General features: G+C 36.6%; 1 long non-coding RNA gene across 1 annotated transcript; it reads right to left on the bottom strand.

Annotated features, from left to right (window-relative positions):
* Positions 1–17,937: 17,937 nt before the first annotated feature.
* Positions 17,938–19,243, bottom strand: LOC131015648 (uncharacterized). Its single transcript, XR_009098628.1, has 2 exons — positions 19,023–19,243; positions 17,938–18,113 (listed from the first exon to the last, which is right to left on the bottom strand). It is a non-coding gene; the product is annotated as an uncharacterized LOC131015648 (long non-coding RNA).
* Between the last annotated feature and the right edge of the window lie 3,943 nt (positions 19,244–23,186).

Raw genomic sequence — 23,186 nt, 5'->3', positions numbered from 1 at the left:
GATCCTTCCACACAGATTGTTGAACCTTTCTTCTGGAAGAGCTTTGGTTAGCAAGTCTGCTCTCTGAACTGTGGTCGAAATCTATTCAACAAAGATATCCTTCTTTTCGACGTGATCACGAATGAAGTGATGTCGAATAGCAATATGCTTGACTCTGGTGTGATGAACTGGATTCTGGGATATTGCAATAGCACTGGAGCTGTCGCAATAGATTGGGACTTCCTTTTCTTCGATCCTATAGTCCTTCAACTGTTGGACTAACCATAGGAGTTGTGAACAGCAGCTTCCCGCAGCAACATATTCGGCTTCAATTGTGGAGGTGGCGACTGAAGTCTGCTTCTTTGAAAACCATGAGATGAGCTTGTTGCCTAGGAATTGATAGGTTCCGGATGTTGATTTGCGATCAATTTTGCATCCCGTAAAATCTGAGTCTGAATATCCGGTGAGCTTGAAGTCGTCGTCAGCTGGGTACCACAATCCTAAATTGGGTGTGCCTTTAAGATATCGCAAGATTCGCTTTGCTGCATCCATGTGAGCTTCCTTTGGATCTGACTGATATCTCGCACAAACCCCGACTGCACACGCAATATCTGGTCTGCTCGCAGTCAAATACAGCAATGATCCAATGATTTCTCTGTATTTGGTTGAAGATACAGATTTCCCTTCTGATCCTGGATCAACTTTCCAGTTTGTGTTCATTGGGATCTTGACTGATTTCATGTGCTGAATACCGAACTTGGCGATCAGTTTATTGGTGTACTTGGACTGATTGATCAGTATTCCTTCGCTGGTCTGCTTGACTTGCAATCCTAGAAATAAATTCATTTCTCCCATCATGGACATCTGGAACTTATTGGCCATGATGTCAGCGAACTTTTTTGCACATGCGTTCGAATTTGGATCCAAAAATTATGTCATCGACATAGATCTGAACAAGTAGGAGATCTTCTCCTTCTTTGAGAGTGAACAATGTTCTGTCCACTGATCCTTTCTTGAACCCTTGTTCAATAAGATACTCAAATAGAGTATCATACCATGCTCTTGGAGCCTGCTTCAGTCCATAGAGCGCTTTCTTCAGCTTGTACACCTTTTCTGGACCTGCAACGTCAAACCCTGTAGGTTGTTCAACGTAGACTTCATCTGTGAGCACTCCATTGAGAAATGCGCACTTTACGTCCATTTGATGTACCTTGAATCCTTTGTGAGCTGCAAAGGCTAAGAAAAGCCTGACTGCTTCCAATCTGGCCACCGGTGCAAAAGTTTCATCGTAGTCGATTCCTTCTTCTTGACTGTATCATTTTGCAACTAGCCTTGCTTTGTTTCTCACAACGTGACCTTCTTCGTCTTTTTGTTTTTGAAAATCCATTTCAAACCAATCACCTTTGCATCATCTGGTCGATCCGCAAGTTCCCAAACTGAATTCCAATTGAATTCATTCAGCTCTTCTTGCATTGTGATGACCTATTCAGTAGACTTCAGAGCTTCTTCAATATCCTTGGGCTCTGTGGATGATAAGAAACAGCTGAAATTCTTATCTTCGTTGATGCAGTTCTGGTTGATATCAAAGACGAGGTTGCACATTGATCTTCGAGTCTTGACACCGTCTGATGGTTCTCCAATGATATTCTCCTTTGAATGGAGTTCAAACCATCTTCTATACTTCTTGATCTCTTCTGGTGATGGAGGAAGTTCTTCAGTCAGAATGGTTCTGAGATGTTAAGCATTGTTCTGAACTGGGGAGAGATGAGTTGTATCTTCTTCGGCTGGTTCAGCTCTTTCCTCATCAGCTGGAGTTCCCCCTTGACTGTTGCCATCTGCATTGGCTCCAGTCTGAACTTCTGACCTTTGACTGATCTTCTGATACTGAAGCTTTTCAGTGTCTTCATCTTTTTCGGGTCCCCACACCAAGACTGTAGAAGGTTCGGTGTCCTGCCTTTTAGTTCTGGAAACTTCAGCATTCTCTATTTTCTATAACCTGAATTCATCAGCAGACTCATCAAAGGCAACATGGGGTGTTTCTTCAACACAGAGAGTTTGAGAATTAAACACTCGATAGGCTTTGCTGGATCGTTCAGTTCCAGAATATCCAAGAAAGATTCCTGGATCAGCCTTGCTATCAAAAGTGGTTAATCTCATCTTATCATTATTGTGAATGAAACACTTAGAACCGAAAGCATGAAAATATGCAATTGAAGGCTTCCTGTTCTTCCATAGCTCGTATGGAATTTTTCCATGTCTTTGAGTGAGGAATGAGCGATTTTGCGTGTAGCATGCGTTGTTGACTGCTTCGGCCCAAAACTTCAAGGGGAGTTTTGATTCGGCTAGCATCGTCCTTGCTGCTTCCTTCAAAAACCTGTTTCTTCTTTCTGCAACTCCGTTCTATTGAGGAGTCCTTGCTGCAGAAGTTTGATGACTGATTCCATGTTCCTCACAATACTCACGAATGACAGTATTGAGGAATTCAGTCCCACGATCTGATCTGATGCTGATGATGTTGACTTCCTTTTCAATGCTTAGTCTTCTTAGCAGCTTAGGCAATTCCATCAGTGTCTCATTCTTGTTGTCTAGAAAGATGACCCAAGTATATCGTGAGAAATCATCCACGACAACTAAGGTGTACTTCCTGCCATTGTAGCTTTTGGGAGAGATTGGGCCAAACAGATCCATGTGAAGTAGTTGAAGAATCCTTCCAGAGGAGTGTCCTGACTTTGACTTGAATGATGTCCTTGTCTGATTTCCTCTTTGACATGCTTCACATTCTTGCTTCTTCTGGAACATAATAGAAGGCAGACCTTCTACCATTTGATGCTTAGCAAGCTTGTTGATCATCTTGAAATTGAGATGGTTGAGTCTCCTGTGGCACAGCCAGTTGAGCTCCGAGCTGCTCTTGCTGATGAGACACGTTTCTGGAGGGCTGTCTTCCCATGAGACTACGTAGAGACTTCCTTGTTTGAATCCTTTCAGAACCACCTTTCTTTGATTGTTTCTAACAGTGAATTCATCCTTTTGATCTTCACTGTGAAACCGTTGTCACAAAATTGATTCACAGACAACAGATTATGTTTAAGACCAGAAACAAAGCTAACATTACTGATACTAGCGTTACCCATGTCGAGCACACCATAGCCTTTTGTTTCTCCGATTGAGTTGTCTCCGAATACAACTTTGGATCCAGTTTTCTCAACATACTGAGTTAAATATTCTTTGTAGCCCGTCATGTGCTTCGAACAGCCGCTATCAAGATACCACGTTCTGATTGATGATTTGATTTCTTCATTCTTTTTAGATTTTCTGCATTTGACCTGCAAGGAAGAGTCAATTTAGGTACCCAATCAAGATTTGGGTCCTTCAATGTTAGCTCGAGTTCCCTTTGGAACCCATATATGCTTCAGAACTAGTCTTGCTGATCTCTTGTGCTTGGCTGGTCGTTTGACTGAAGTAGTCGTCGCTACGGTTGGCACATGAGCATTCTTCTGTTGAGCTTTTCTTCTGAAGGCCTCACTCTTGTAGGAGTTCTGTCTGATGAGAGGTTGAGGTCTCCTTTGCTCTGCAAAGTATCTTCCTTGAGATACTTGAGTCATTCTTGACTGATGGAGACTTGACTTATGTTGAGCAGCATAAGTCTTTGGATATCCAGTCGCATGCTGTTGTTATTGACGTTTGCCTCGTCTGGATTTGTTACAGCTTTGCCTCCATGGATATTCTTCTTCTCGGAACTAAACTGGTTTCAGTTTCTGACTGATGTTGTTGTTCTTCCCCCTGGACTGATGAGGAAGAGTCTTCTTGATTCCTGATATTCCTTTCCCGATCTTTGACTGAAATCTGTTTTCCAGTCTTCTCAGCAGAATGATCTGGTTGGGGGCCTTCTTTGCTCGTCTGTAGCTTTATGGAGGAGGAACATTCGTTCTTTCCATCAGTTTGCGTTTCCGAAGTTCTTCCATATCATGATCTCTTGATTCCTCTGAAGTGCTGTCTTTAGGAGCATCAGTCGACTCGTTGATCATGATACTCTTTCCTTTATCAACTGCAACCTTTCTTCCAATGCTTTCAACAAGGCCTTTTGATGGAAAGTTGCTCATCATGGGAGACTTCATCATGCAGTCCTTGACTGTTTCTTCCAGTTTGTGATTGAGCCTCTTGATTTCATGAGATGCTCTGTCACATTCTGAATTGGAAATTTTGAGCTTTTCTTCCAGTCGACTGTTCTCCATGATCAGTTGATCAAGACAAGTTTCATCCGAAAAGTAGATGACTGTCTGATTCTTGGCTCGTTCATCATTAATCTCATTTTTCGTTATCTGATTCTGCTTGAGGAGATCTTCGAACATTTTCCTCAACTGATAGTGATCAGTCATGAGCTGATCGAGCTCGTCAGCTTCATCGGTTGAGCTTTCTCCAGATCCTGAATGATCTCCTGAATACACCGGAGAATTATCAGTATAAGGAGTTTTTGAGTGAGAGTTTACCTCTGAGCCATTCATTCCATTGTCGTAGCTGGTGTCAGCCACGCTTTCAGTTTCGTTGGCCATCAGGGCTTGGCTCTCATCATCTGAGCTAGTAGAGTCGAAGTCGGATGATTCTGATGTATCTTTGGAAGATTCAGCATCGTCTGCAACCATCGCCTTCTTCTTCGCATACTTGCGATCTTTCTTGGCTTTCAACTCTTTGCGCTCAGACTGCGTCAGTTCAGGGCATTCATTTCGAAAGTGCCCTTTCTTTTTGCATCCAAAGCATTCCATATCTTTGATGTCGTAGGCGGCTGACTTTCTTTCTTTGCTTCGATCAGTGGAATGTCTGGGGTTGCTTTCTCTTTCTTTTCCTTTGTAGTGCTGCTTGTGGAACCTTCTGTACTTGCGGAATTTAGACTCCATCTTGTTGAATCTTTCAGTCAGCAGAGCATATTGACTAAAGAAGTCCTTTGGCTTGAGTTCCGCTGGTTCCTTTGTTTGCTTCTTGCTTTCTCTTGCTGAAGCTTTCAATGCTGCTCCTCTTGAGGTTGAAGGGCCATCTTCATCTGATCCTCCAGTTTTCTTGATTCCAAGATTTCTCTGGATGTCGAACTAATTTGGCAAGAGATCAGAGAATAGCTTGTTTGTTGGGAGCTTACTGAATCCAGGCATGTTCTGATGATCGACTGAGTAGATCTGCCAATCTCCTCGTGGCAGTGCTCGAAGAATCTTCAAGTTGATTTCTCGTTGGGTGTACTTGTCCTTCGAGATGGATTGAACTTCATTCAGGATTTGATTGAATCTGAGTTCCATCTCGTCGACAGATTCATTCTTGAGCATGAGAAAGGAGTCTAACTTCTGACACGCTATGGATAGCCTATTTTCCTTGATTTCCTCAGAGCATACGCACATTCTTTCAAGAATGTCCCACATCTTCTTTGCACTTCTGCACTTGATGATCTTTGTGACGTGTTTGTCTGAAACTGTACTGGAAATGATACTTTTGGCGAGATTGTCAAGCTCATCTTGCTTCCTTTCTTCTGTGGTGAAGTATGCCTTCTGCTTGATCTGGACGTCATCGAATGGATCCCGAGCAGGATCAACGGGAATTCTTTCGACAATTTCGGTGATGATGATTGGTCCGTTGGTGATGACTTCCCACATTCGGCAATGTTGAGCAGTGAAGAAGCTTTCAAGCCGAAACTTCCATATGTCGTATTTTTCAATACTAAACATAGGTAGAGAAGATAATCTGCTGTGGTTAGTCTCCATAAAAACAGGTAACAGCAAATAGAGCAAATCACAAGCACTTTTTGAAAGAGAAAAGTTTTTCGAGACCTTTGAGAAAAAGGATCTAGTTCAATTAGAACCTAATCAGAAACAGAGTGTTCTTGCGAACAACCTACTCTGATACCAATTGTTAGGTCCGGAGGGTCTCGAATAGGTGTATGGAGGGGGAATACACCTATGGGCTATTTTTCTTTCCTCTAAAAACAGAGGGATCTCAAGATAGAGATCAAAACGAAACTTTACAAGCAAACTAAGACACCTGTTAACTGAAAGGAGTTTTGACCAAACAGGGTTGACGACTGATACTGAAAGACTCTTTAGTAAGGAGTTATCAGTTAAGTTACTGGAACTTAACTGATGTACGTAGAGGCTTCAGTCGAGTTTGCTAAAACAGAGATGATATAAATCTTCCTGACTATCAGAGGATAGATCAGTCAGACTGATATCATACGCAGTGGAAATAACTTTGTTTCGTAATAGCCTCGGTTGAGCACGTTGTTAGTCTTAGGTTTCTCTTTGCAGTTAATCAATATTCAGTTTATCAAAAGTAACAATACAAGTAAGAATGTAAAACTGAAAGCTGTAAATAACACAGAGACTTTTACGTGGTTCGGAAAACACTTTTCTACATCCACGGTCGGTTGATCAGACCAACAATCCACTCTGCAAGTGCTTAACTGGTGCACTGCAAACCGAACCGTGTGCTTGTCGGGTGCACACAACCGTTCCACTGAAGAGTCCACTCTTCAGTACCAACACTTTACTCGCGTTGGATTTCTCACTCCTAGCACGACCTTGCACTAAGATCTCATGGAGTCAGAGTACCTTCCTGAACTCCTTTACCACTCAAACACTCGATTCTATCTCTCGAAAGGAGGTTTGAAAACTTGCCAACTAAACTTCAAAGAACAAGTTCTTTGGAGCAAGTTTGACCTAGGCTTCTGGGTAAATAGATATCTGCCTAAGGTCTAAGAGAATGTGTGTAATCAGCAGTGACTGATTTTGGCTTTGGGGAGTTTAAGCTTTGGGCTAAGTAGCAATTTTGGTAGAGCTTCAGCTTATGTCGTTGAATCGGTGAAGATTGAAGTGATCCTCGAGCACTACTTATAGGAGAGATTTTGAATAGATCCGTTGGCGGAGAACGTCTTCAAGATTTCTTCCATTGGAGAGCTTTTTGAATTTGGGCTGAGGCTTCAATATTCGAGGTTCCTTGTTTGGTGGGAACGGCTATGTTGAAGAGCAGGAGATGCGACGTCTCTGATAAAGTAGCCACCAAATAGGAATGACCTCTGTAGAGAGGGATGATCCTGAGATCTCTGCATTTAATGCGGCTGTACTATGTGAGCACGTGGCTTCCTTTGAACGTTGGAAGTTCAATCCGAGGAAGAATGTTTAACTGATACTTGACTTTAGTATCAGTCCGCTGAGTCCACGGGGCACACATTAAGTAATCAGTTCCGAACTGATTCTTCAACTGATACTTCAGTTGGTAACTTCAGTCTTCAGTCTTCAGTCCTTCGTTATTCAGTTTTCAGTCTTCAGAACCGCAAACTAAACTAGAAACGAACTCTAACACTTGACTTCAAAACTGTTCTAGTCTATTACATATTAAACCTAAGGATTTTGGTATCATCAAAACAAGACACGATATTCCATGGGTTCCCAACAACAGCAGATGTTTTTCCATATGAATTTTTCCACTGTATTATCATCTATCTTTGTGACAATCTTTGCTTCTCATCATCAAAGTATTGTGAGGTGGGTCCATTAGAGATAAAGTGTTGTAAATATAGAATATAAAAATGATAAAATTATTTTGATGTGTCCATTAATAATAAAAGGGTAATAAAATTAAAAAGCAAGAGGAATATAAATGTCCACAAAATATAATAAGTACTTAATTTATGGACAAAAATTTAGAGATAAATATGTACTTAATTCGTGGACATAGGGGGTATATCATTTTACCCCATCACCACATCACATTCAATATGTGTGTGTGAGTATATATATATATAGAAAAGTTAAACAAAGAATGCTAAATATTTAGAGAATAGGGAATTCGTGAAATAAAAACGAACAGATCTACAATTTTTACGAACAAATCAATGTACCGCATGAACAACAATTTGCCCCGGGTTCGAATCCAACTGGTGGCGAGTTTTTCTCTTTTTTTACTAAATACGTCTGTTCGTTAGTTATGTTGATCTGTTCGTAAAATGTATAGAGTTGTTCAAAATGACACACACACACACACATATATATATATATGTATGTATGTGTATATAATGACATGGATATATCAGAATTCTTAAAATTTGACCTTTTTTTTATATAAATTTTAAACTTTTGTCTGATTGTGACTTGACAGTAGTTGAAGTTGATTTTTGGATTAACAATTACAGCCTCCCTAATATCTATATAATTTAATCATTTACAATTATATAATATTTTTCACCTATAGTTTTATATTTTGCGTCACTGTGATTAAAATAATATAATACATGTTATTATTTATTGATGACTCAATAATAATAAAAAAGTAACCATCTAAAATTATTATGATTTTTTCAATAACAATTTTAGCTTGAGTAAAATTTTGAAGTAGCCAAAATGAAGCATAAAACACAATTTATGGCCACACATTGAAAAAACACAAAATTTGGCCATATTTATTGATTTGGACGTTTTTACCCTTAATGAGGCGGACCGGGTAGGATCAGGCACGCGGGTTGCGTGCCGGGTCGGGTTAGGCACTTATGGCACTATTAGTGCCATAAGTGCCAAGATTTTACTTTGTTTTTATTTTGGATTTTCGTTGGCACTTATGGCACTATTAGTGCCATAAGTGCCCAAATGACCATTTTACTTGGTTTTATTTTGGATTTTCGTTGGCACTTATGGCACTATTAGTGCCATAAGTGCCATACGTGCAACACAAATACAGAAACAATAACATCATTTAAACCCAAAATGAAACATCTAAACCCTAAATGGATAATCTAAACCCCAAATGGAACATCTAAACCCCAAATGGATAATCTAAACCCTAAATGGAATATCTAAACCCTAGGGGGAAGTGCGCACTTATGGCACTTATGGCACTAATAGTGCCATAAGTGCCATACGTGCAGCACAGATCAGATCAGATCTGTGAATGGCTGAAATCGAAGGAGGCGGAGATCAGATCTGCCGATGGAGGAGGCGGCGCAACAATCAGATCAGATCCACCGCCGCCTCATCAGATCACATCTGCCGCCGCCGCCTACAGATCAGATCAGATCTGCCGACACCTGGTGCTCCTCCACCGCCGTCCTCCCCAACGGCACCGTCTTCCAGACCGGCGATTACAACGACGGTGATTGCGCCGCCCGACTCTACAAGCCCTACGCTGCCGCTGACGCCTCCTGCGACTGGCAGGAGATCAACCCCGCCCTCGCCCTGTGCTACTGGTACGCCACCAACCACATCCTCCCCGACAGTCGGCTCATCATCGTCGGCGGCCGCCGCCAGTTCAGCTGCGAGTTCTACCCGAGGAGATCGGAAGCCGAGAGGCCGTGCAACCTGCCGTTTCTGGAGAGAGAGAGAGGGATCGGAGATGAGAAAGAGAGAGGAGAGAGGGAGAAGGGTAGAATAGTCATGACATACAAAAAATGGCCAAAATTTATGTTTTTTCAAATGGTGGACAAAATTTGATGTTCTATGTTGAATAGGGCCATTCGGCCCTATTGTTTCTTTTGAGTAAAATTTTGAAGTAGCCAAAATGAAGCATAAAACACAATTTATGGCCACACATTGAAAAAACACAAAATTTGGCCATATTTATTGATTTGGACGTTTTTACCCTTAATGAGGCGGACCAGGTAGGATCAGGCACGCGGGTCGCGTGGTGGGTCGGGTTAGGCACTTATGGCACTATTAGTGCCAAGATTTTACTTTGGTTTTATTTTGGATTTTCGTTGGCACTTATGGCACTATTAGTGCCATAAGTGCCCAAATGACCATTTTACTTGGTTTTATTTCGGATTTTTGTTGGCACTTATGGCACTATTAGTGCCATAAGTCCCATACGTGCAACACAAATACAGAAACAACATCATTTAAATCCTAAATGAAACATCTAAACCATAAATGGATAATCTAAACCCCAAATGGAACATCTAAACCCCAAATGGATAATCTAAACCCTAAATGGAATATCTAAACCCTAGGGGGAAGTGTGCACTTATGGGACTTATGGCACTAATAGTGCCATAAGTGCCATACGTGCAGCACAGATCAGATCAGATCAGATCTGTGAATGGCTGAAATCGAAGGAGGCGGAGATCAGATCTGCTGATGGAGGAGGCGGCGCAATAATCAGATCAGATCCACCATCGCCTCATCAGATCATATCTGCCGCCGCCGCCTACAGATCAGATCAGATCTGCCGACACCTGGTGCTCCTCCACCGCCGTCCTCCCCAACGGCACCGTCCTCCGGACCGGCGATTACAACGACGGTGATCGCGCCGCCCGACTCTACAAGCCCTACGCTGCCGCTGACGCCTGCTGCGACTGGCAGGAGATCAACCCCGCCCTCGCCCTGCGCTGCTGGTACGCCACCAACCACATCCTCCCCGACAGTCGGCTCATCATCGTCGGCGGCCGCCGCCAGTTCAGCTGCGAGTTCTACCCGAGGAGATCGGAAGCCGAGAGGCCGTGCAACCTGCCGTTTCTGGAGAGAGAGAGAGGGATCGGAGATGAGAAAGAGAGAGGAGAGAGGGAGAAGGGTAGAATAGTCATGACATACAAAAAATGGCCAAAATTTATGTTTTTTTCAAATGGTGGATAAAATTTGATGTTCTTTGTTGAATAGGGCCATTCGGCCCTATTATTTCTTTTAGCTTTAACATTTTTTAAAATGTTTTATACCTTAACAAATGAGCTTGTAAATTAATTCATCCTAAATGAAATTATTAATCTATTTATATTTTTTATAGGGTTAAGGTGTAGATATGCTCCTAGAATAGAGGACCTATAGCTTATTGCTCTCCCTAGTCAATATTGAATCAAATAAGCCCTCAAAGTCTGAAAAATCAAACAATTATACTCATTTCACTAACGGCCGTTTGACCCCGTTAGTCATTTTTTTAATTCTTCTCTTCTTTCAAGTTCTACCCCCATTTCTTTCTTCTTCCCACAAATGGCGATCATGAAATCTAACTAGAGGCTAGGTCATGCCTTGTCACTTAACTCCGGCGACTGGTCTACGCCATTACTTCTCACATTCTCTATCGATTCAACAGAAATTTCTCACTGGAACGAGCCCTACTTTCTGTTTGAGAAGTCGGCGCTGCTACCTTGAGAATTCCAGCGAGCCGACGCTGCTACTAGGCGCCGCTCATGTGCCTGGACTCTCTTCTCAACTCCACATAATCGAGGCAGAAACGGGGCGAGCCCTAATTCTTCTCTCTTCCTCAATCTACCGCTTTGACCGTGAACTTTCGGCGAAGCCGCCGCTGTTAAGTTCTTTAGCGCCGCTGCGACTCAGAGGTTCCAACGAGCCGAAGACGCGGCTGCTTCATCGATTTGGGGTCCGACGAGTTGCTTACTTGCAAATCACCGCCGTGGCTGCATCTGTAAATGCCTTGGAAATCTGGGCTTTGAAATCACTGTCGTTGCTCCGGCCTTCCTCGTGGTTCGCCAGAGTAGGGCAGTGTTGTCATCTCTCTATTCTCCAGGTTCCGACCATGGTGGGAGCTTCGTCGTCCTCTCGTTCTCTTTGGTGCAGCCAACATGGCAGTCACCCATCTCCTCTTACTAAGCTGAGTTCGTACTTATTATTGTGTAAATGTAAATTCCATAGCTTCCTATATATCGATTGTGCAAGGGGTTGAAACTTAGGCGTCGTGGCTTTGTTTCTGAATCAAGGGGTCTTAATGGCCTAACCCTTCCCTATGAGGAGGAAGAGTGTGTTAGATTTCTTGATCAACATTTGTGGGAAGAAGAAAGAAATGGGGGTAATTGAAAGAAGATAAAAAAAAATTGACTAATTGGGTCAAACGGCCATTAGTCAAACGAGTTTAATTGTTTGACTTTTAGGACTTTGGGGGCCTATTTGATCCAATGTTGATTTTGGAGAGCAATGTGCTCTAAGGGCCTCTACTATAAGGGCATATCTGCACTTTAACCCTTTTTTATAATATATACCTAAATTAAGATGATAAAAATAGTAAAAATAAATTGTTATAATATTTTCCATATATAGGTGTAAATATATTTATATAATATACTCCCTTCGTCTCAACGAAAGCGGTGCGCTTCTTTTCGGCACGGGATTTAAAGAGAATAAGATTGTAGTGTAAAAGTGTGTAAAGGCGTATGGAGCCACATTGTTTGTAGTGTACAATTATTACTAAAAAAGGAAATGCACCACTTTCGTTGGGATGACTCAAAAAAGAATACGCACCGCTTTCGTTGGGACATAGGGAGTAATTTTTTTGAAATAAAATTAATTAAATATAAAAGATAGAGAAATAGAGTAATTTATTTTTGCATCTAATAATTCAAAATATCACATGTCTTACAAAATATTGTACAATTAATATGAATATACAATTATATGTAACTTTTAGAAACAAATCAAGATTTCTTTAAATATTGTTGGGAACACCTATAATAAAACCATTTATGATTTATTATCTAAAATATTTCGGCCTTGGTACAAAAATAATGCAGAAGCTCATGAATAAAAGAAGAGTATATAAATCATACACGATTGAATTTATTCAAAATTATAACTATATGTTAGCTTTTCATTGCACATACCTTTTTAAATCTGAATATAATCTTAATGGCTATTACATTAAGTTATGATATGTTTATATTTTTAATAATATTTCAAAATTGTGTAATTGAGTCTTTTGGAATTATATAGAGTTTATGGTTGTTTATGTACTAGTATTTAAATTTTTATAATTCTAATCAAATGTATAACTTCTTAAATAAAGTATAGATTTATTAATCTCATTAGAAATTTTAATAAATTATCCATCTTTATATCTATTCTTATTTTTCTTCATATTTATTACTCTCTCCGTCCCAACGAAAGTGGTGCGCTTCTCTTCGGCACGGGATTTAAGGAGAATGAAATCTATCTATTATACTAAAGGAAAGTAGTATGCCAAAATTTTCCCCACTAAACATATTTGGGCAAAATTGTCTTTTTATGTTTCTCATTAAATTTGATGACAGTCTTTTCATTTGCCAAGATTTTTTCGAACTTTTACGCAAAATGTATTCTTCCTTTTCTCCATCGCATCATCTCTTTCTCTCCATCTTTTTGGCTGCCTCCTCTCTCTACTCCCTGTTCAGTCGACGCCTCCTCTCTCTACTCCCTATTCAGTCGACGGCTACTCCATCTTTCTGTGCAACCTTCGCCGCTCCCATTTTTATCAACTTCCGATTCAGTCTGCGCTGCCACCATCGCCGCATAGGGAAATAGCTGTAAGTGATAGGAATTTCTACTTCTCCTCCTTCTATGGCGAATATCAAAACTCAGAAAATCACTCCAGCGTGCTTACTAAATTCGACGACTTCACCATCGACCTGATGGATGGGGAGAGATGACTTCTCCTTCGCCGAAGAGAAAATCAGAAACGTCGATGGCGTCTTCTCTGGCGCGAATAAAAGGTATGGAATATCTCCAGTAATGGTTTCTCATCTCCCTTCCGTTAAGCTTTGTTGGTGTTCTTTATTGCAATGTGTGGTTTTTGTTTATTGTTAGATGACATTTGAACCAAAAAGATCCCCAATTTCTCCGACAAAATAAACAATTACAGTAGATGGGGATTTCTTCTCTCCCTTTGTTTTTATTGGTGTTGTGAATTTTGATATAAGTATACACCCAAATATTGCTTGTGTAGTACAAGATGTGCTTTATATTTGCAAAACTCCCCTTTAGATGATTGCAACTTAAGTGTTTACATCAATCAAATATATTTCTAACTACAAATCGCATTTCTTGAGCTTTCTTAGCTAGGTAATAGCAGTTGGGGCAACTTTTCTCTTACATGATTGTTGTTATATTGAGGTTAACTAGCTGCACATTTGGATATTGAATCATGACTGAGGACCTTGAACTTTTAGTTTTTCTTTCCCTGCAAAGGGATGCCTCTCTCTCTCTCTGTTTCTCATATCTTTCTTTCTATATTATCGTCTACCTATTTTATTTTATTTTTGTTCTTTTTTTTGTTTTTGTTTTTGAGAGCCGTCCCTACCTATTCTTCTTATCTCTACAAATCTTAATCTATCGAATATAAATGAGTTGCAGGGAAAGAAAAATGATGTTACGCTCTGAATCTCTCATCTTGCTCTTTCAATTCTCATGTTGCAGTCCGAGCTAATGGTCCTAATGATGTGAGGTGATTATGGGATATCCGGGAAGACGACATATTTTGCTGAAAATTTGAGACATCTTGCTTCCATCCTACGTCAGACGTTTTATGGAAACATATGCTTGGACATATTACAGGATAAGGGGTTGCCTGCCTATGATGTTGGAACTATCTTACTGTCGATTTAGAGTTTGCTTGGAGGTAATTTATCAACGTTGCTTCAAATGATATTATTAACTTAAGCTTTTCGTTTTAATTTTTTGGGTTGCAGCGAACTTGAGTACATGAATATGGTGGAGAAATTGCATAAGCCAATTGTCTAAAAAGTTTATCTCACTCACACTGGTGTTTAGCTGTTACTGATAGAAACTAAATGTTACTGCATGCTACAAAGTTATGTTTACTTAATTTTTTTGATGCTATGTTCGCTTAATTCTTTTAATGTTGTAGAACAGTGTAGCCGTTTAGATTACAAATTATTGTTGAAAGAATAATCTAAATTTAAATGTAGTTCAATATACGAAGATGTTCTTGCTTCATAGTTCAACATTCCACCTTAATATGTCATCTTCTTATTTGTTCTAAAGTAAAAATAGTTTTAAGAGTATTTTTTGCTTTTATTGGCTTTTTAGTTGTACTTCTTTCATGTTTGGTTTTGCACTGCATATTTCGAATATAGATTTCGTCAATCTAAGATAAAAAGTCCACATCTAATATGGATTGCTGATTTAGTTTGGGCATTTCATAGGATTATTGAAACTAATTAAATGGAGCAATACGTATTTCATGTTTGTTTAGCTGTTTACATTACTTTGCTTAACTTTCTCATTTTTTTTCTTTTTTTTCTCTTTATATAACTTTATTTTATTAAGAGAGAAGATGAACACTAGAATAAAAGAGAAACATGGTGAAGAAGAAATCACTTATAAGTTTTGGCTTTTTCTTGGTTTTGCAAATAAGAAATGTATATTGTTTCGAGGAATGTGGATCTTTTGGGCTATTAGGCATTCTCTATGCTTCCCTTTGAGGGCTTTGGTCTCTTGACTTGTGAACTTTATCTTCTCACACAACTTGCTATTGCTATTTCCTTTTGAGTTTCGAGTGATAAGTTGTTTTGGGTTTAATGAATCTGCAGCAAGAGATATATGTAGAGATGAGGAAATCTATGAAGCTCGGATCGGAATATGATTAATTTCAGAATGATGTGACAATATTAAGAACTTTGATATTTATTTGTACTTCGAGTTGCATATTTTCATTGCATAGGAACTTCGATATTTTCTTCGCTCAAACAAATTATACAATATCATTGATTTATTTAGATAATTTAAATATAACTTACAAATAAAAACCTTTAGATTACATATTTATGGTAGAATCGATAAATTTGAAATCACATAAATATAGAATATATAGATACAACACATGTAAATATGACTTTTTTGAAAAAGTTAAATATAACTTTACGTTGTATTTATTTTATTATAATTTATAATATATTTAAGCTATTTGATAGTTATAATATCATCACATCTTACAATTACATTATGGACTATACAAATTTGTCGTTGGGACGGAGGGAGTATTTCTTTCGTCCATAAAAAATTTGTCACATTATGGACTATACAAATTTTAATAAAATATGAGTGAAGTTGTCAGTGGAATTAGAGTCTCAATTTGAATGTAAATGGAGTTGTATAGACCTTATTAGTATAAATAGAAGTACGTGGTAATTTTTTTGTGGACGAACTAAAAAGGAAATTGAGACAATTTTTTTTGTGGATGGAGGAAATATTTTAATAAGGAACGGGCATTACTTAAAAGTAAATCAGAACAATTTTTTTATGGACGGAGAAAATATTTTAATAACAAACATGCATTACTTATTATTAAATCTTTATATCTATTGTTCATTTGTTCTTATTCTTTTATATTGATTATTTTAGTAAGAAACATGCATTATTTATTATTTAAACTACATAAAATTATTTGTGCATGCGTGCGAGAAAACGCATGCTTACAACATATCGCATTGGTGCAATAATAATAAGAGTGGATTTTTAAAATGACCACTTTCATATTGTAAAATTAAAAATTGTCCACTAAGATAAAAATATTAAAAATTGGCAACTGTTACCAAAATACCCTTCCACATTAAAATTAAAAAAATGGCCACTTTACATCACCCCTTTAAAAAATCCCGCAATTCACAACCAGTGTGAATTCACAACCAAAAATTTTTGGTTGTGAATTCAAACTAGTTGTCAATTGAGAATTCACAACCAGTCGAATTCACAACCAGGATTTTTTGTTTGTGAATTCACAACTAGTGGAATTCACAGCCAAAATTTAATTCACAACCAGTCGAATTCACAACCAAAATTTAATTCACAACTAGAATTTTTTGGTTGTGAATTCACAATCAGTCGAATTCACAACTACAATTTATTTTGGTTGTGAATTCAAGTAGTTGTGAATTTGAGTTTTTAAAGTTTGAATTCACAATTAAAACTGTAATTTATTTTGATTGTGAATTTATAGATTTGGTTGTAAATTCAAGAATATTAAGTTGTGAATTGATCGAGCTAGTTGTGAATTCAAGAACATTAAGTTGTGAATTCATCGACCTGGTTGTGAATTCTTAAATCTAGTTGTGAATTATTACGATTGTTAATTCACAACTGAACTGAAACACTAAATTCACAACTGAACTGAACTGAAACATTAAATTCACAACTAAACTGAAACCCTAAACCCTAAACCTAAACCCTAGTTGTGAATTGTTACGATTGTGAATTCACAACTAAACTGAAACACTAAATTCACAATTGAACTGAAACTAAACTGAACATAAACATTAAATTCACAACTAAACTGAAACCCTAAACCTAAACCCTAGTTGTGAATTGTTACGATTGTGAATTCACAACTGAACTGAAACGCTAAATCCACAACTGAATTCACTACAAGAAAGACGACCTTTTGCGACATGTAAAATGTGTCGTAAACTTTAGTTTTTATGTCGCAAAAGCTAATTTGCGACATTGTCTGCGTCACGTAAGATTGTGTCGCAAAAAGTGATGTGGTTAATTTATGACATTCTTTTTCAATAATGACGCAACATATACGACACATTGTGCTTCAGTTAAATAATTGTTGTATAAAATTTGCGACATACTATGTGTCACTAGTCATAATGACGTATGTTAGTTTGCGTCACATTACACGACATTGATTGAAATGACGCATCTTAATTTGCGACACTAGTTTGTGACACTAAATAAATGTGACGTAGCATTCATACGACATCACTAATTGAAACAATGCATCATAATTTGCGATACTAATTTATGACATTACAAGTAGTGTGACTTTGAATTTCACGACGCTTATAGTATCATATTTAAAGTGTCGCATAGTATTACGACGTATAACAATTGTTGCAATTTTTTTTTAAATGTCGTAAAATATACTTCAGTTTTTGCAACACACTTTTACTATGTCATAAATTGGCATCACTTATCCGACATTAATTGAAATGACATGTCCTAATTTACAACACTATTATCAATGTGACGTAATTTTTTGTTACACATGTGGCGTCATGCTAAAAATGTCGCCTAATATTGCAACATAAAACACCTATCGCAAAAATTGATTAATGTCATAAATTATACAACACCATCTGCATTAATTTTCTTATCATTTATGAGATATTTAATTGAGTAATTTTTTGAAACAATAGAATATTTATCACTTGAATGAAAGAAGCATATCAATTATTTAAAATATTGAAATAAATATATATGTAAATGAAAAAAATGTAAAATAATACTATATTGTTAAAAAAAATCTAACACTAAATATCAAAGTCTAAATTTATCTAGCTATACAAAACTGTGAATCATATAAGAGATAATGTGACATTCATTTGACTTCCTCTTGCTTTTCCTTGTTGTACTTCTCTTGCTTTTCCTTGTTGCAATTCTCCTTTGTTCCTATATAAATTCAACAAAAAAGATTATATTGCATACATATATTAAGTAAATTAATTAAAAAGTATAATCGATAACTATACATGAAGAAGTGCACCGTGCACTATCTAAACAAATATTGATATTATTCTCATCCGAGTTAATCATCTCTTCTCTCATCTAGTAAATTGGTCACAAATACTACTAATATTATAGAAATGTTAAAATTTAATATACTTTAAAATACTGTTAAAATTTTGACCATTTACCTCAAAATTATCATTTGCTCCTCTAAAACCCCCCTAATTTCATCTTCTGGATTAACTTTGTCAAAAATGTAAAATATAATGTTATAATAGAACAAAATTAAAGGTAGACGAGCACTGTTGCTCTTGTAATACAATAAACAATGTTATGTTTGATTTCTGGCAAACTGTAATAAAAAAGAATTTTGTAAAATGAATAAACATTCATCAATCATTGCTAATTCAATGATAAATAATCGAAAATGTACTCTAGCTAAATTCCATTGTTAAGAGTGTGCAAACATTGTTAATTAGTTATAAGTTTTTTCTCCTTGGCATCCTTGCTTCTTTAACGACACATTTTTTAAGCAAATCCGAGAGATTCAATAAAAGGGCTTAATTCTTAGTTAACTCATCTATTAAGCATTTTCTCAAACAAGTGGAGGGCACAAACTAAGATTAACATTATTTGATACTCTAGCAATATCATTTTCTTCGATATTTCTAAAAAAATTCACATAACCACAGAGTCCAAGAAATCAATACTCTTATGAAATATCCAGCACCAATAAGTATATTCACATATTAAAAACGACCAAAAATATATTCGAATTCGATATTTAAATATAACAATTTTAAGCAATAATTTAACATCAAATTTCACAGCAAGAAAAAGGCTTATTCTAACCTTAAAGTTGTTCCTGCAGAGGCTGAAACAGTGTTCAGCGGAGGCGGTAGAGAGAGAGCGGTAGTAGAAAATCGGAATTATCATAAGTGAAAAAATGAGAAGGGTTTTTCCTCTCTTTTTTCTAGTGGTATTATATAAGGAATTAACTACATATTCAGAAATAATTTGTGCATGAGATATCTTCTCCTAAAAAATAGGAAACAAAAATATTGAAAATTGGATTGTGCCGCCAATTCTTTTTTACTTTTTCCCTCGGAACGTTTGTGCCGCCGATGATTAAGTTTTTACTAGAAAATTAAAACTAATCGATATTTTAAATGAATAAATAAATATAAATATTAAATACAATCAAAGTATAAATATGATTTACAAATAAAATATCTATTATTTAATAAAAAAATTGAATTTAAAAACGTAATTTTCAACTATCTATAAAGTGCAACGATAATTATAATTGTTGAATAATTTAAATTATTGGATAATGAAAATTAACATACACATTATCATTATAAAGTAATCCACATAATAATAAATAAATAAATATTTTCGTACAAAGACATAAATGAAAAAAAGTTGTAAAATTCTAACAAAGAGAAATAAAATAAAATTTTTCAAAATTTTAATAACCTATTTGTTTTAAATTCATTTGATGAGTTTTATACCATATTAAAGTTCTTGTTACGAATTTAAACATAGATGCGTACTGCATATTTCTTAATAAATCAAATTTGATGATATTCAGAAAAGAACTAAAATTATTAAGAAAAAGTGAGGAAAAAATAGTGAAAAAATTAATGAGAGAAAAGAGAGAAAAAAAAAAATAGTGAAAAAATTAATGAGACAAGAGAGAGAAAAAATGGAGAGAAAACATGAAGGGAGAAAACTCCACTTTTATATATTATATTTGATTTGATTGTCCGCGTTTATTTCCATTTAGAGGTAAGCAAAGTATTCAAAATTTGATTATTCGATTTGAACCAAATTAAAATATAAAATTTGGTTTAGATTTTTTGGATTTTTTGATCGAACCGATCGTATTGAACCTAAGACCTCTAATTTAGAAGACTGTACCACAAAGCATTTTTTACTATGATTATAGATTTTATTTATAAAATCTTATTTGATTATATAAAAAGTTTTATTTTTCGAATAAAATCTTATTCGTTACGAAACAAATGTCAGATATATTCTTAAGAAATAAAATTATTTAGTCTTAAGAAAAAATTTATTTGATTTTATGAAAAGTTTGATTCACATTTTAATAAAAGTCTCACTTACGAATAAAAAGTCTTATTCGCTTTTGAGAAAAATTATTATAAAAAGTATTATTTGATTTTAAGAAATATATTATTTACATGCTTCATTTCCACATAAAGTCTTATTTACTCTTAAAAAAATGTCTTATTTACTCTAATGAAAAATCTTATTTCATTTTAAGAAAACTAATATTCAAACCAAAGTTATGTTTACAAATAAAAGTCTGTTATAAACTAGAGAGAAGCGAGATGTTATAAACTTGAGAGAAGCGAGAGAATAGATTAGAGCATATAATGAAGTTCACAATACACCCATATTTATAGGTGTTAAACCAAGTGTGAACGTCCGGTGTGAACGTTCACACACGTCCGGTGTGAACATTCACACACGTCCGGTGTGAACGGAGGACAGTCAACTCCGGCGGCTTGAAGATGTCAAGTGTTATTCTCCCTCTAGGTTTCTTGGTCAACACACATAAGATATATCTAGAAGATATATTTACAACACTTCCCCTTGATTGACCAATCCCTAAAATAAAAGATGTTGCCTCATTAAAACCTTGCTAGGAAAACCCAATGGGACAAAACCTAGTCGAAGGAAAAAGAGTACAACTGCTTCCCCTGAACTTGAAATCATTGAATATCTTTGAGTCGACGCATGCCGATCTCGTGTACCAACTTTCTGAATGTCGATGTTGGTAATGCCTTGGTGAATAAGTCCGCCAGATTTTCACTTGAGCGAATTTGTTGCACATCGATATCGCCACCCTTTTGAAGGTCGTGTGTGTAGAAGAATTTGGGAGAAATATGCTTCGTCCTATCTCCTTTGATGTATCCTTCCTTGAGTTGCGCGATGCAAGCAGCATTATCTTCATATAAAACAGTTGGTTTGGCCTTTGATAAAGCTAATCCGCATGACTCTTGGATATGACTCGTCACATTTCTCAACCATACACATTCTCGACTTGTTTCGTGGATTGCAATGATTTCAGAATGATTTGAGGATGTTGCAGTCATTGTTTGTTTTCACAGACTTCCATGATATAGCAGTTCCACCATATGTGAAAATATATCCAGTTTGTGACTTAGCTTTATGTGGATCGGATAAAAATCCTGCATCCGAATACCCCACTAGAGTATTATCAGAATTTTCTTGATAATATAATCCAAGGTCAATGGTACCCTTTAGATAACGTAGAATGTGCTTAACACCATTCCAATGTCTCAAAGTGGGTGCAGAGCTAAATCTTGCTAGAAGATTAACAGAAAAAACTATATCTGGTCTAGTATTATTAGCCAGATAAGTCAATGCTCCAATTGCACTTAGATATGGTACTTCAGGACCAAGTATCATTTCACCCTCTTCAATTGGTCGAAATGGATCTTTCTTAGTATCAAGAGATCTAACGACCATTGGTAATGCTAATGGATGTGCATTATCCATATAGAAGCGTTTTAACACTTTTTCTGTATATGTGGATTGATGGATAAACGTTCCTCCACGGATACGTTCCATTTGCAAACCAAGACAAAACTTTGTCTTTCCCAAATCTTTCATCTCAAATTCTTTCTTCAAATATTCAGCAGTTTTATTGAGCTCTTCAGGAGTCCCAATTAAATTTAAATCATTAACATAAACTGCTATGATTGCAAATCCACTTTCGGTTTTCTTAATGAAAACACAAGGGCAGATATCATCATTCTTGTATCCTTCTTTCAAAAGATACTCGCTCAGTCTATTGTACCACATACGACCAGACTGTTTCAACCCATACAACGATTTTTGCAGTTTAATTAAATACATGCTTTTGGGTTGTGACTGAAATCCTTCAGGCATTTTAAATCCTTCAGGAATTTTCATATATATGTCAGTATCTAATGACCCATATAGATAAGCAGTCACTACATCCATAAGGCGCATATCAAGCCTTTGTGACACAGCCAGACTAATCAAAAATCTAAAAGTAATAGCGTCCATTACTGGAGAGTATGTTTCCTCATAATCAATTCCTGGTTTTTGTGAGAAACCTTGTGCTACGAGTCTTGCTCTATATCTCGTAACTTCATTTTTCTCGTTTCTCTTTCTAACAAAAATCCATCTATATCCAACAGGGATTTTAGATTCCGGAGTTAAGGCTATAGGCCCAAATACTTTCCGGTTATCACAGGAATTTAATTCCCTTTCTATAGCTTCTTTCCACTTTGGCCAATCAAGTCTATGTTTGCATTCTGCAACAGACTTTAGTTGAGGATCCTCATTTAAAACATGAAGAGCTATATGAAAGGCAAATATATCATCAACAATGATATTTTCTCTCTCTAGTATCTGATGTAAATAATTTATTGAGATCTCATGATTTTCAGATACTTGTAATTCTTTAGGAATTACATCACTTTCATTTGATTGATTAGTCGTTTTCGTCATTGTTTGGTTTATATCTTGCCCCTTTCTTTTTCTAGGCATAGAATCTTTGGAACCAACTGGTCGACCCCGTTTTTGACGAATTTTGGACTCATTTGCTGCCAAAGCTATTTGTCCTTCAGGGACATCAATTTTAGCTGGAGTATTTGCAGCATGTATGTGAGATTGTGTCACTTTTCTTGTATCTACAAAAGCATCAGGAATTTGATTTGCAATCTTTTGCAAATGAATGATCTTTTCAATTTCTTGTTCACATTGATTTGTTCTAGAATCAAAATGTGATAAGTTTTTCTCATTCCAAGAGATTTCCTTGTGCTTTTCTGGATGTAGATTTATTCCTCCTAATGTTGGAAATGTCATTTCATCTAAATGACAATCTGCAAAACGTGCAGTAAATAAATCACCTGTTAAAGGTTCTAGATACCTTATAATCGATGGTGAATCAAATCCAACATATATCCCAAGTCTTCGTTGGGGACCCATTTT

This window comes from Salvia miltiorrhiza, chromosome 3 (genome assembly GCF_028751815.1).
Source record: "Salvia miltiorrhiza cultivar Shanhuang (shh) chromosome 3, IMPLAD_Smil_shh, whole genome shotgun sequence".
Classification (NCBI taxonomy): Eukaryota; Viridiplantae; Streptophyta; class Magnoliopsida; order Lamiales; family Lamiaceae; genus Salvia; species Salvia miltiorrhiza.
Note: the sequence above shows the minus strand (reverse complement) of the source record. Positions and strands in the feature narration are given on the sequence as shown.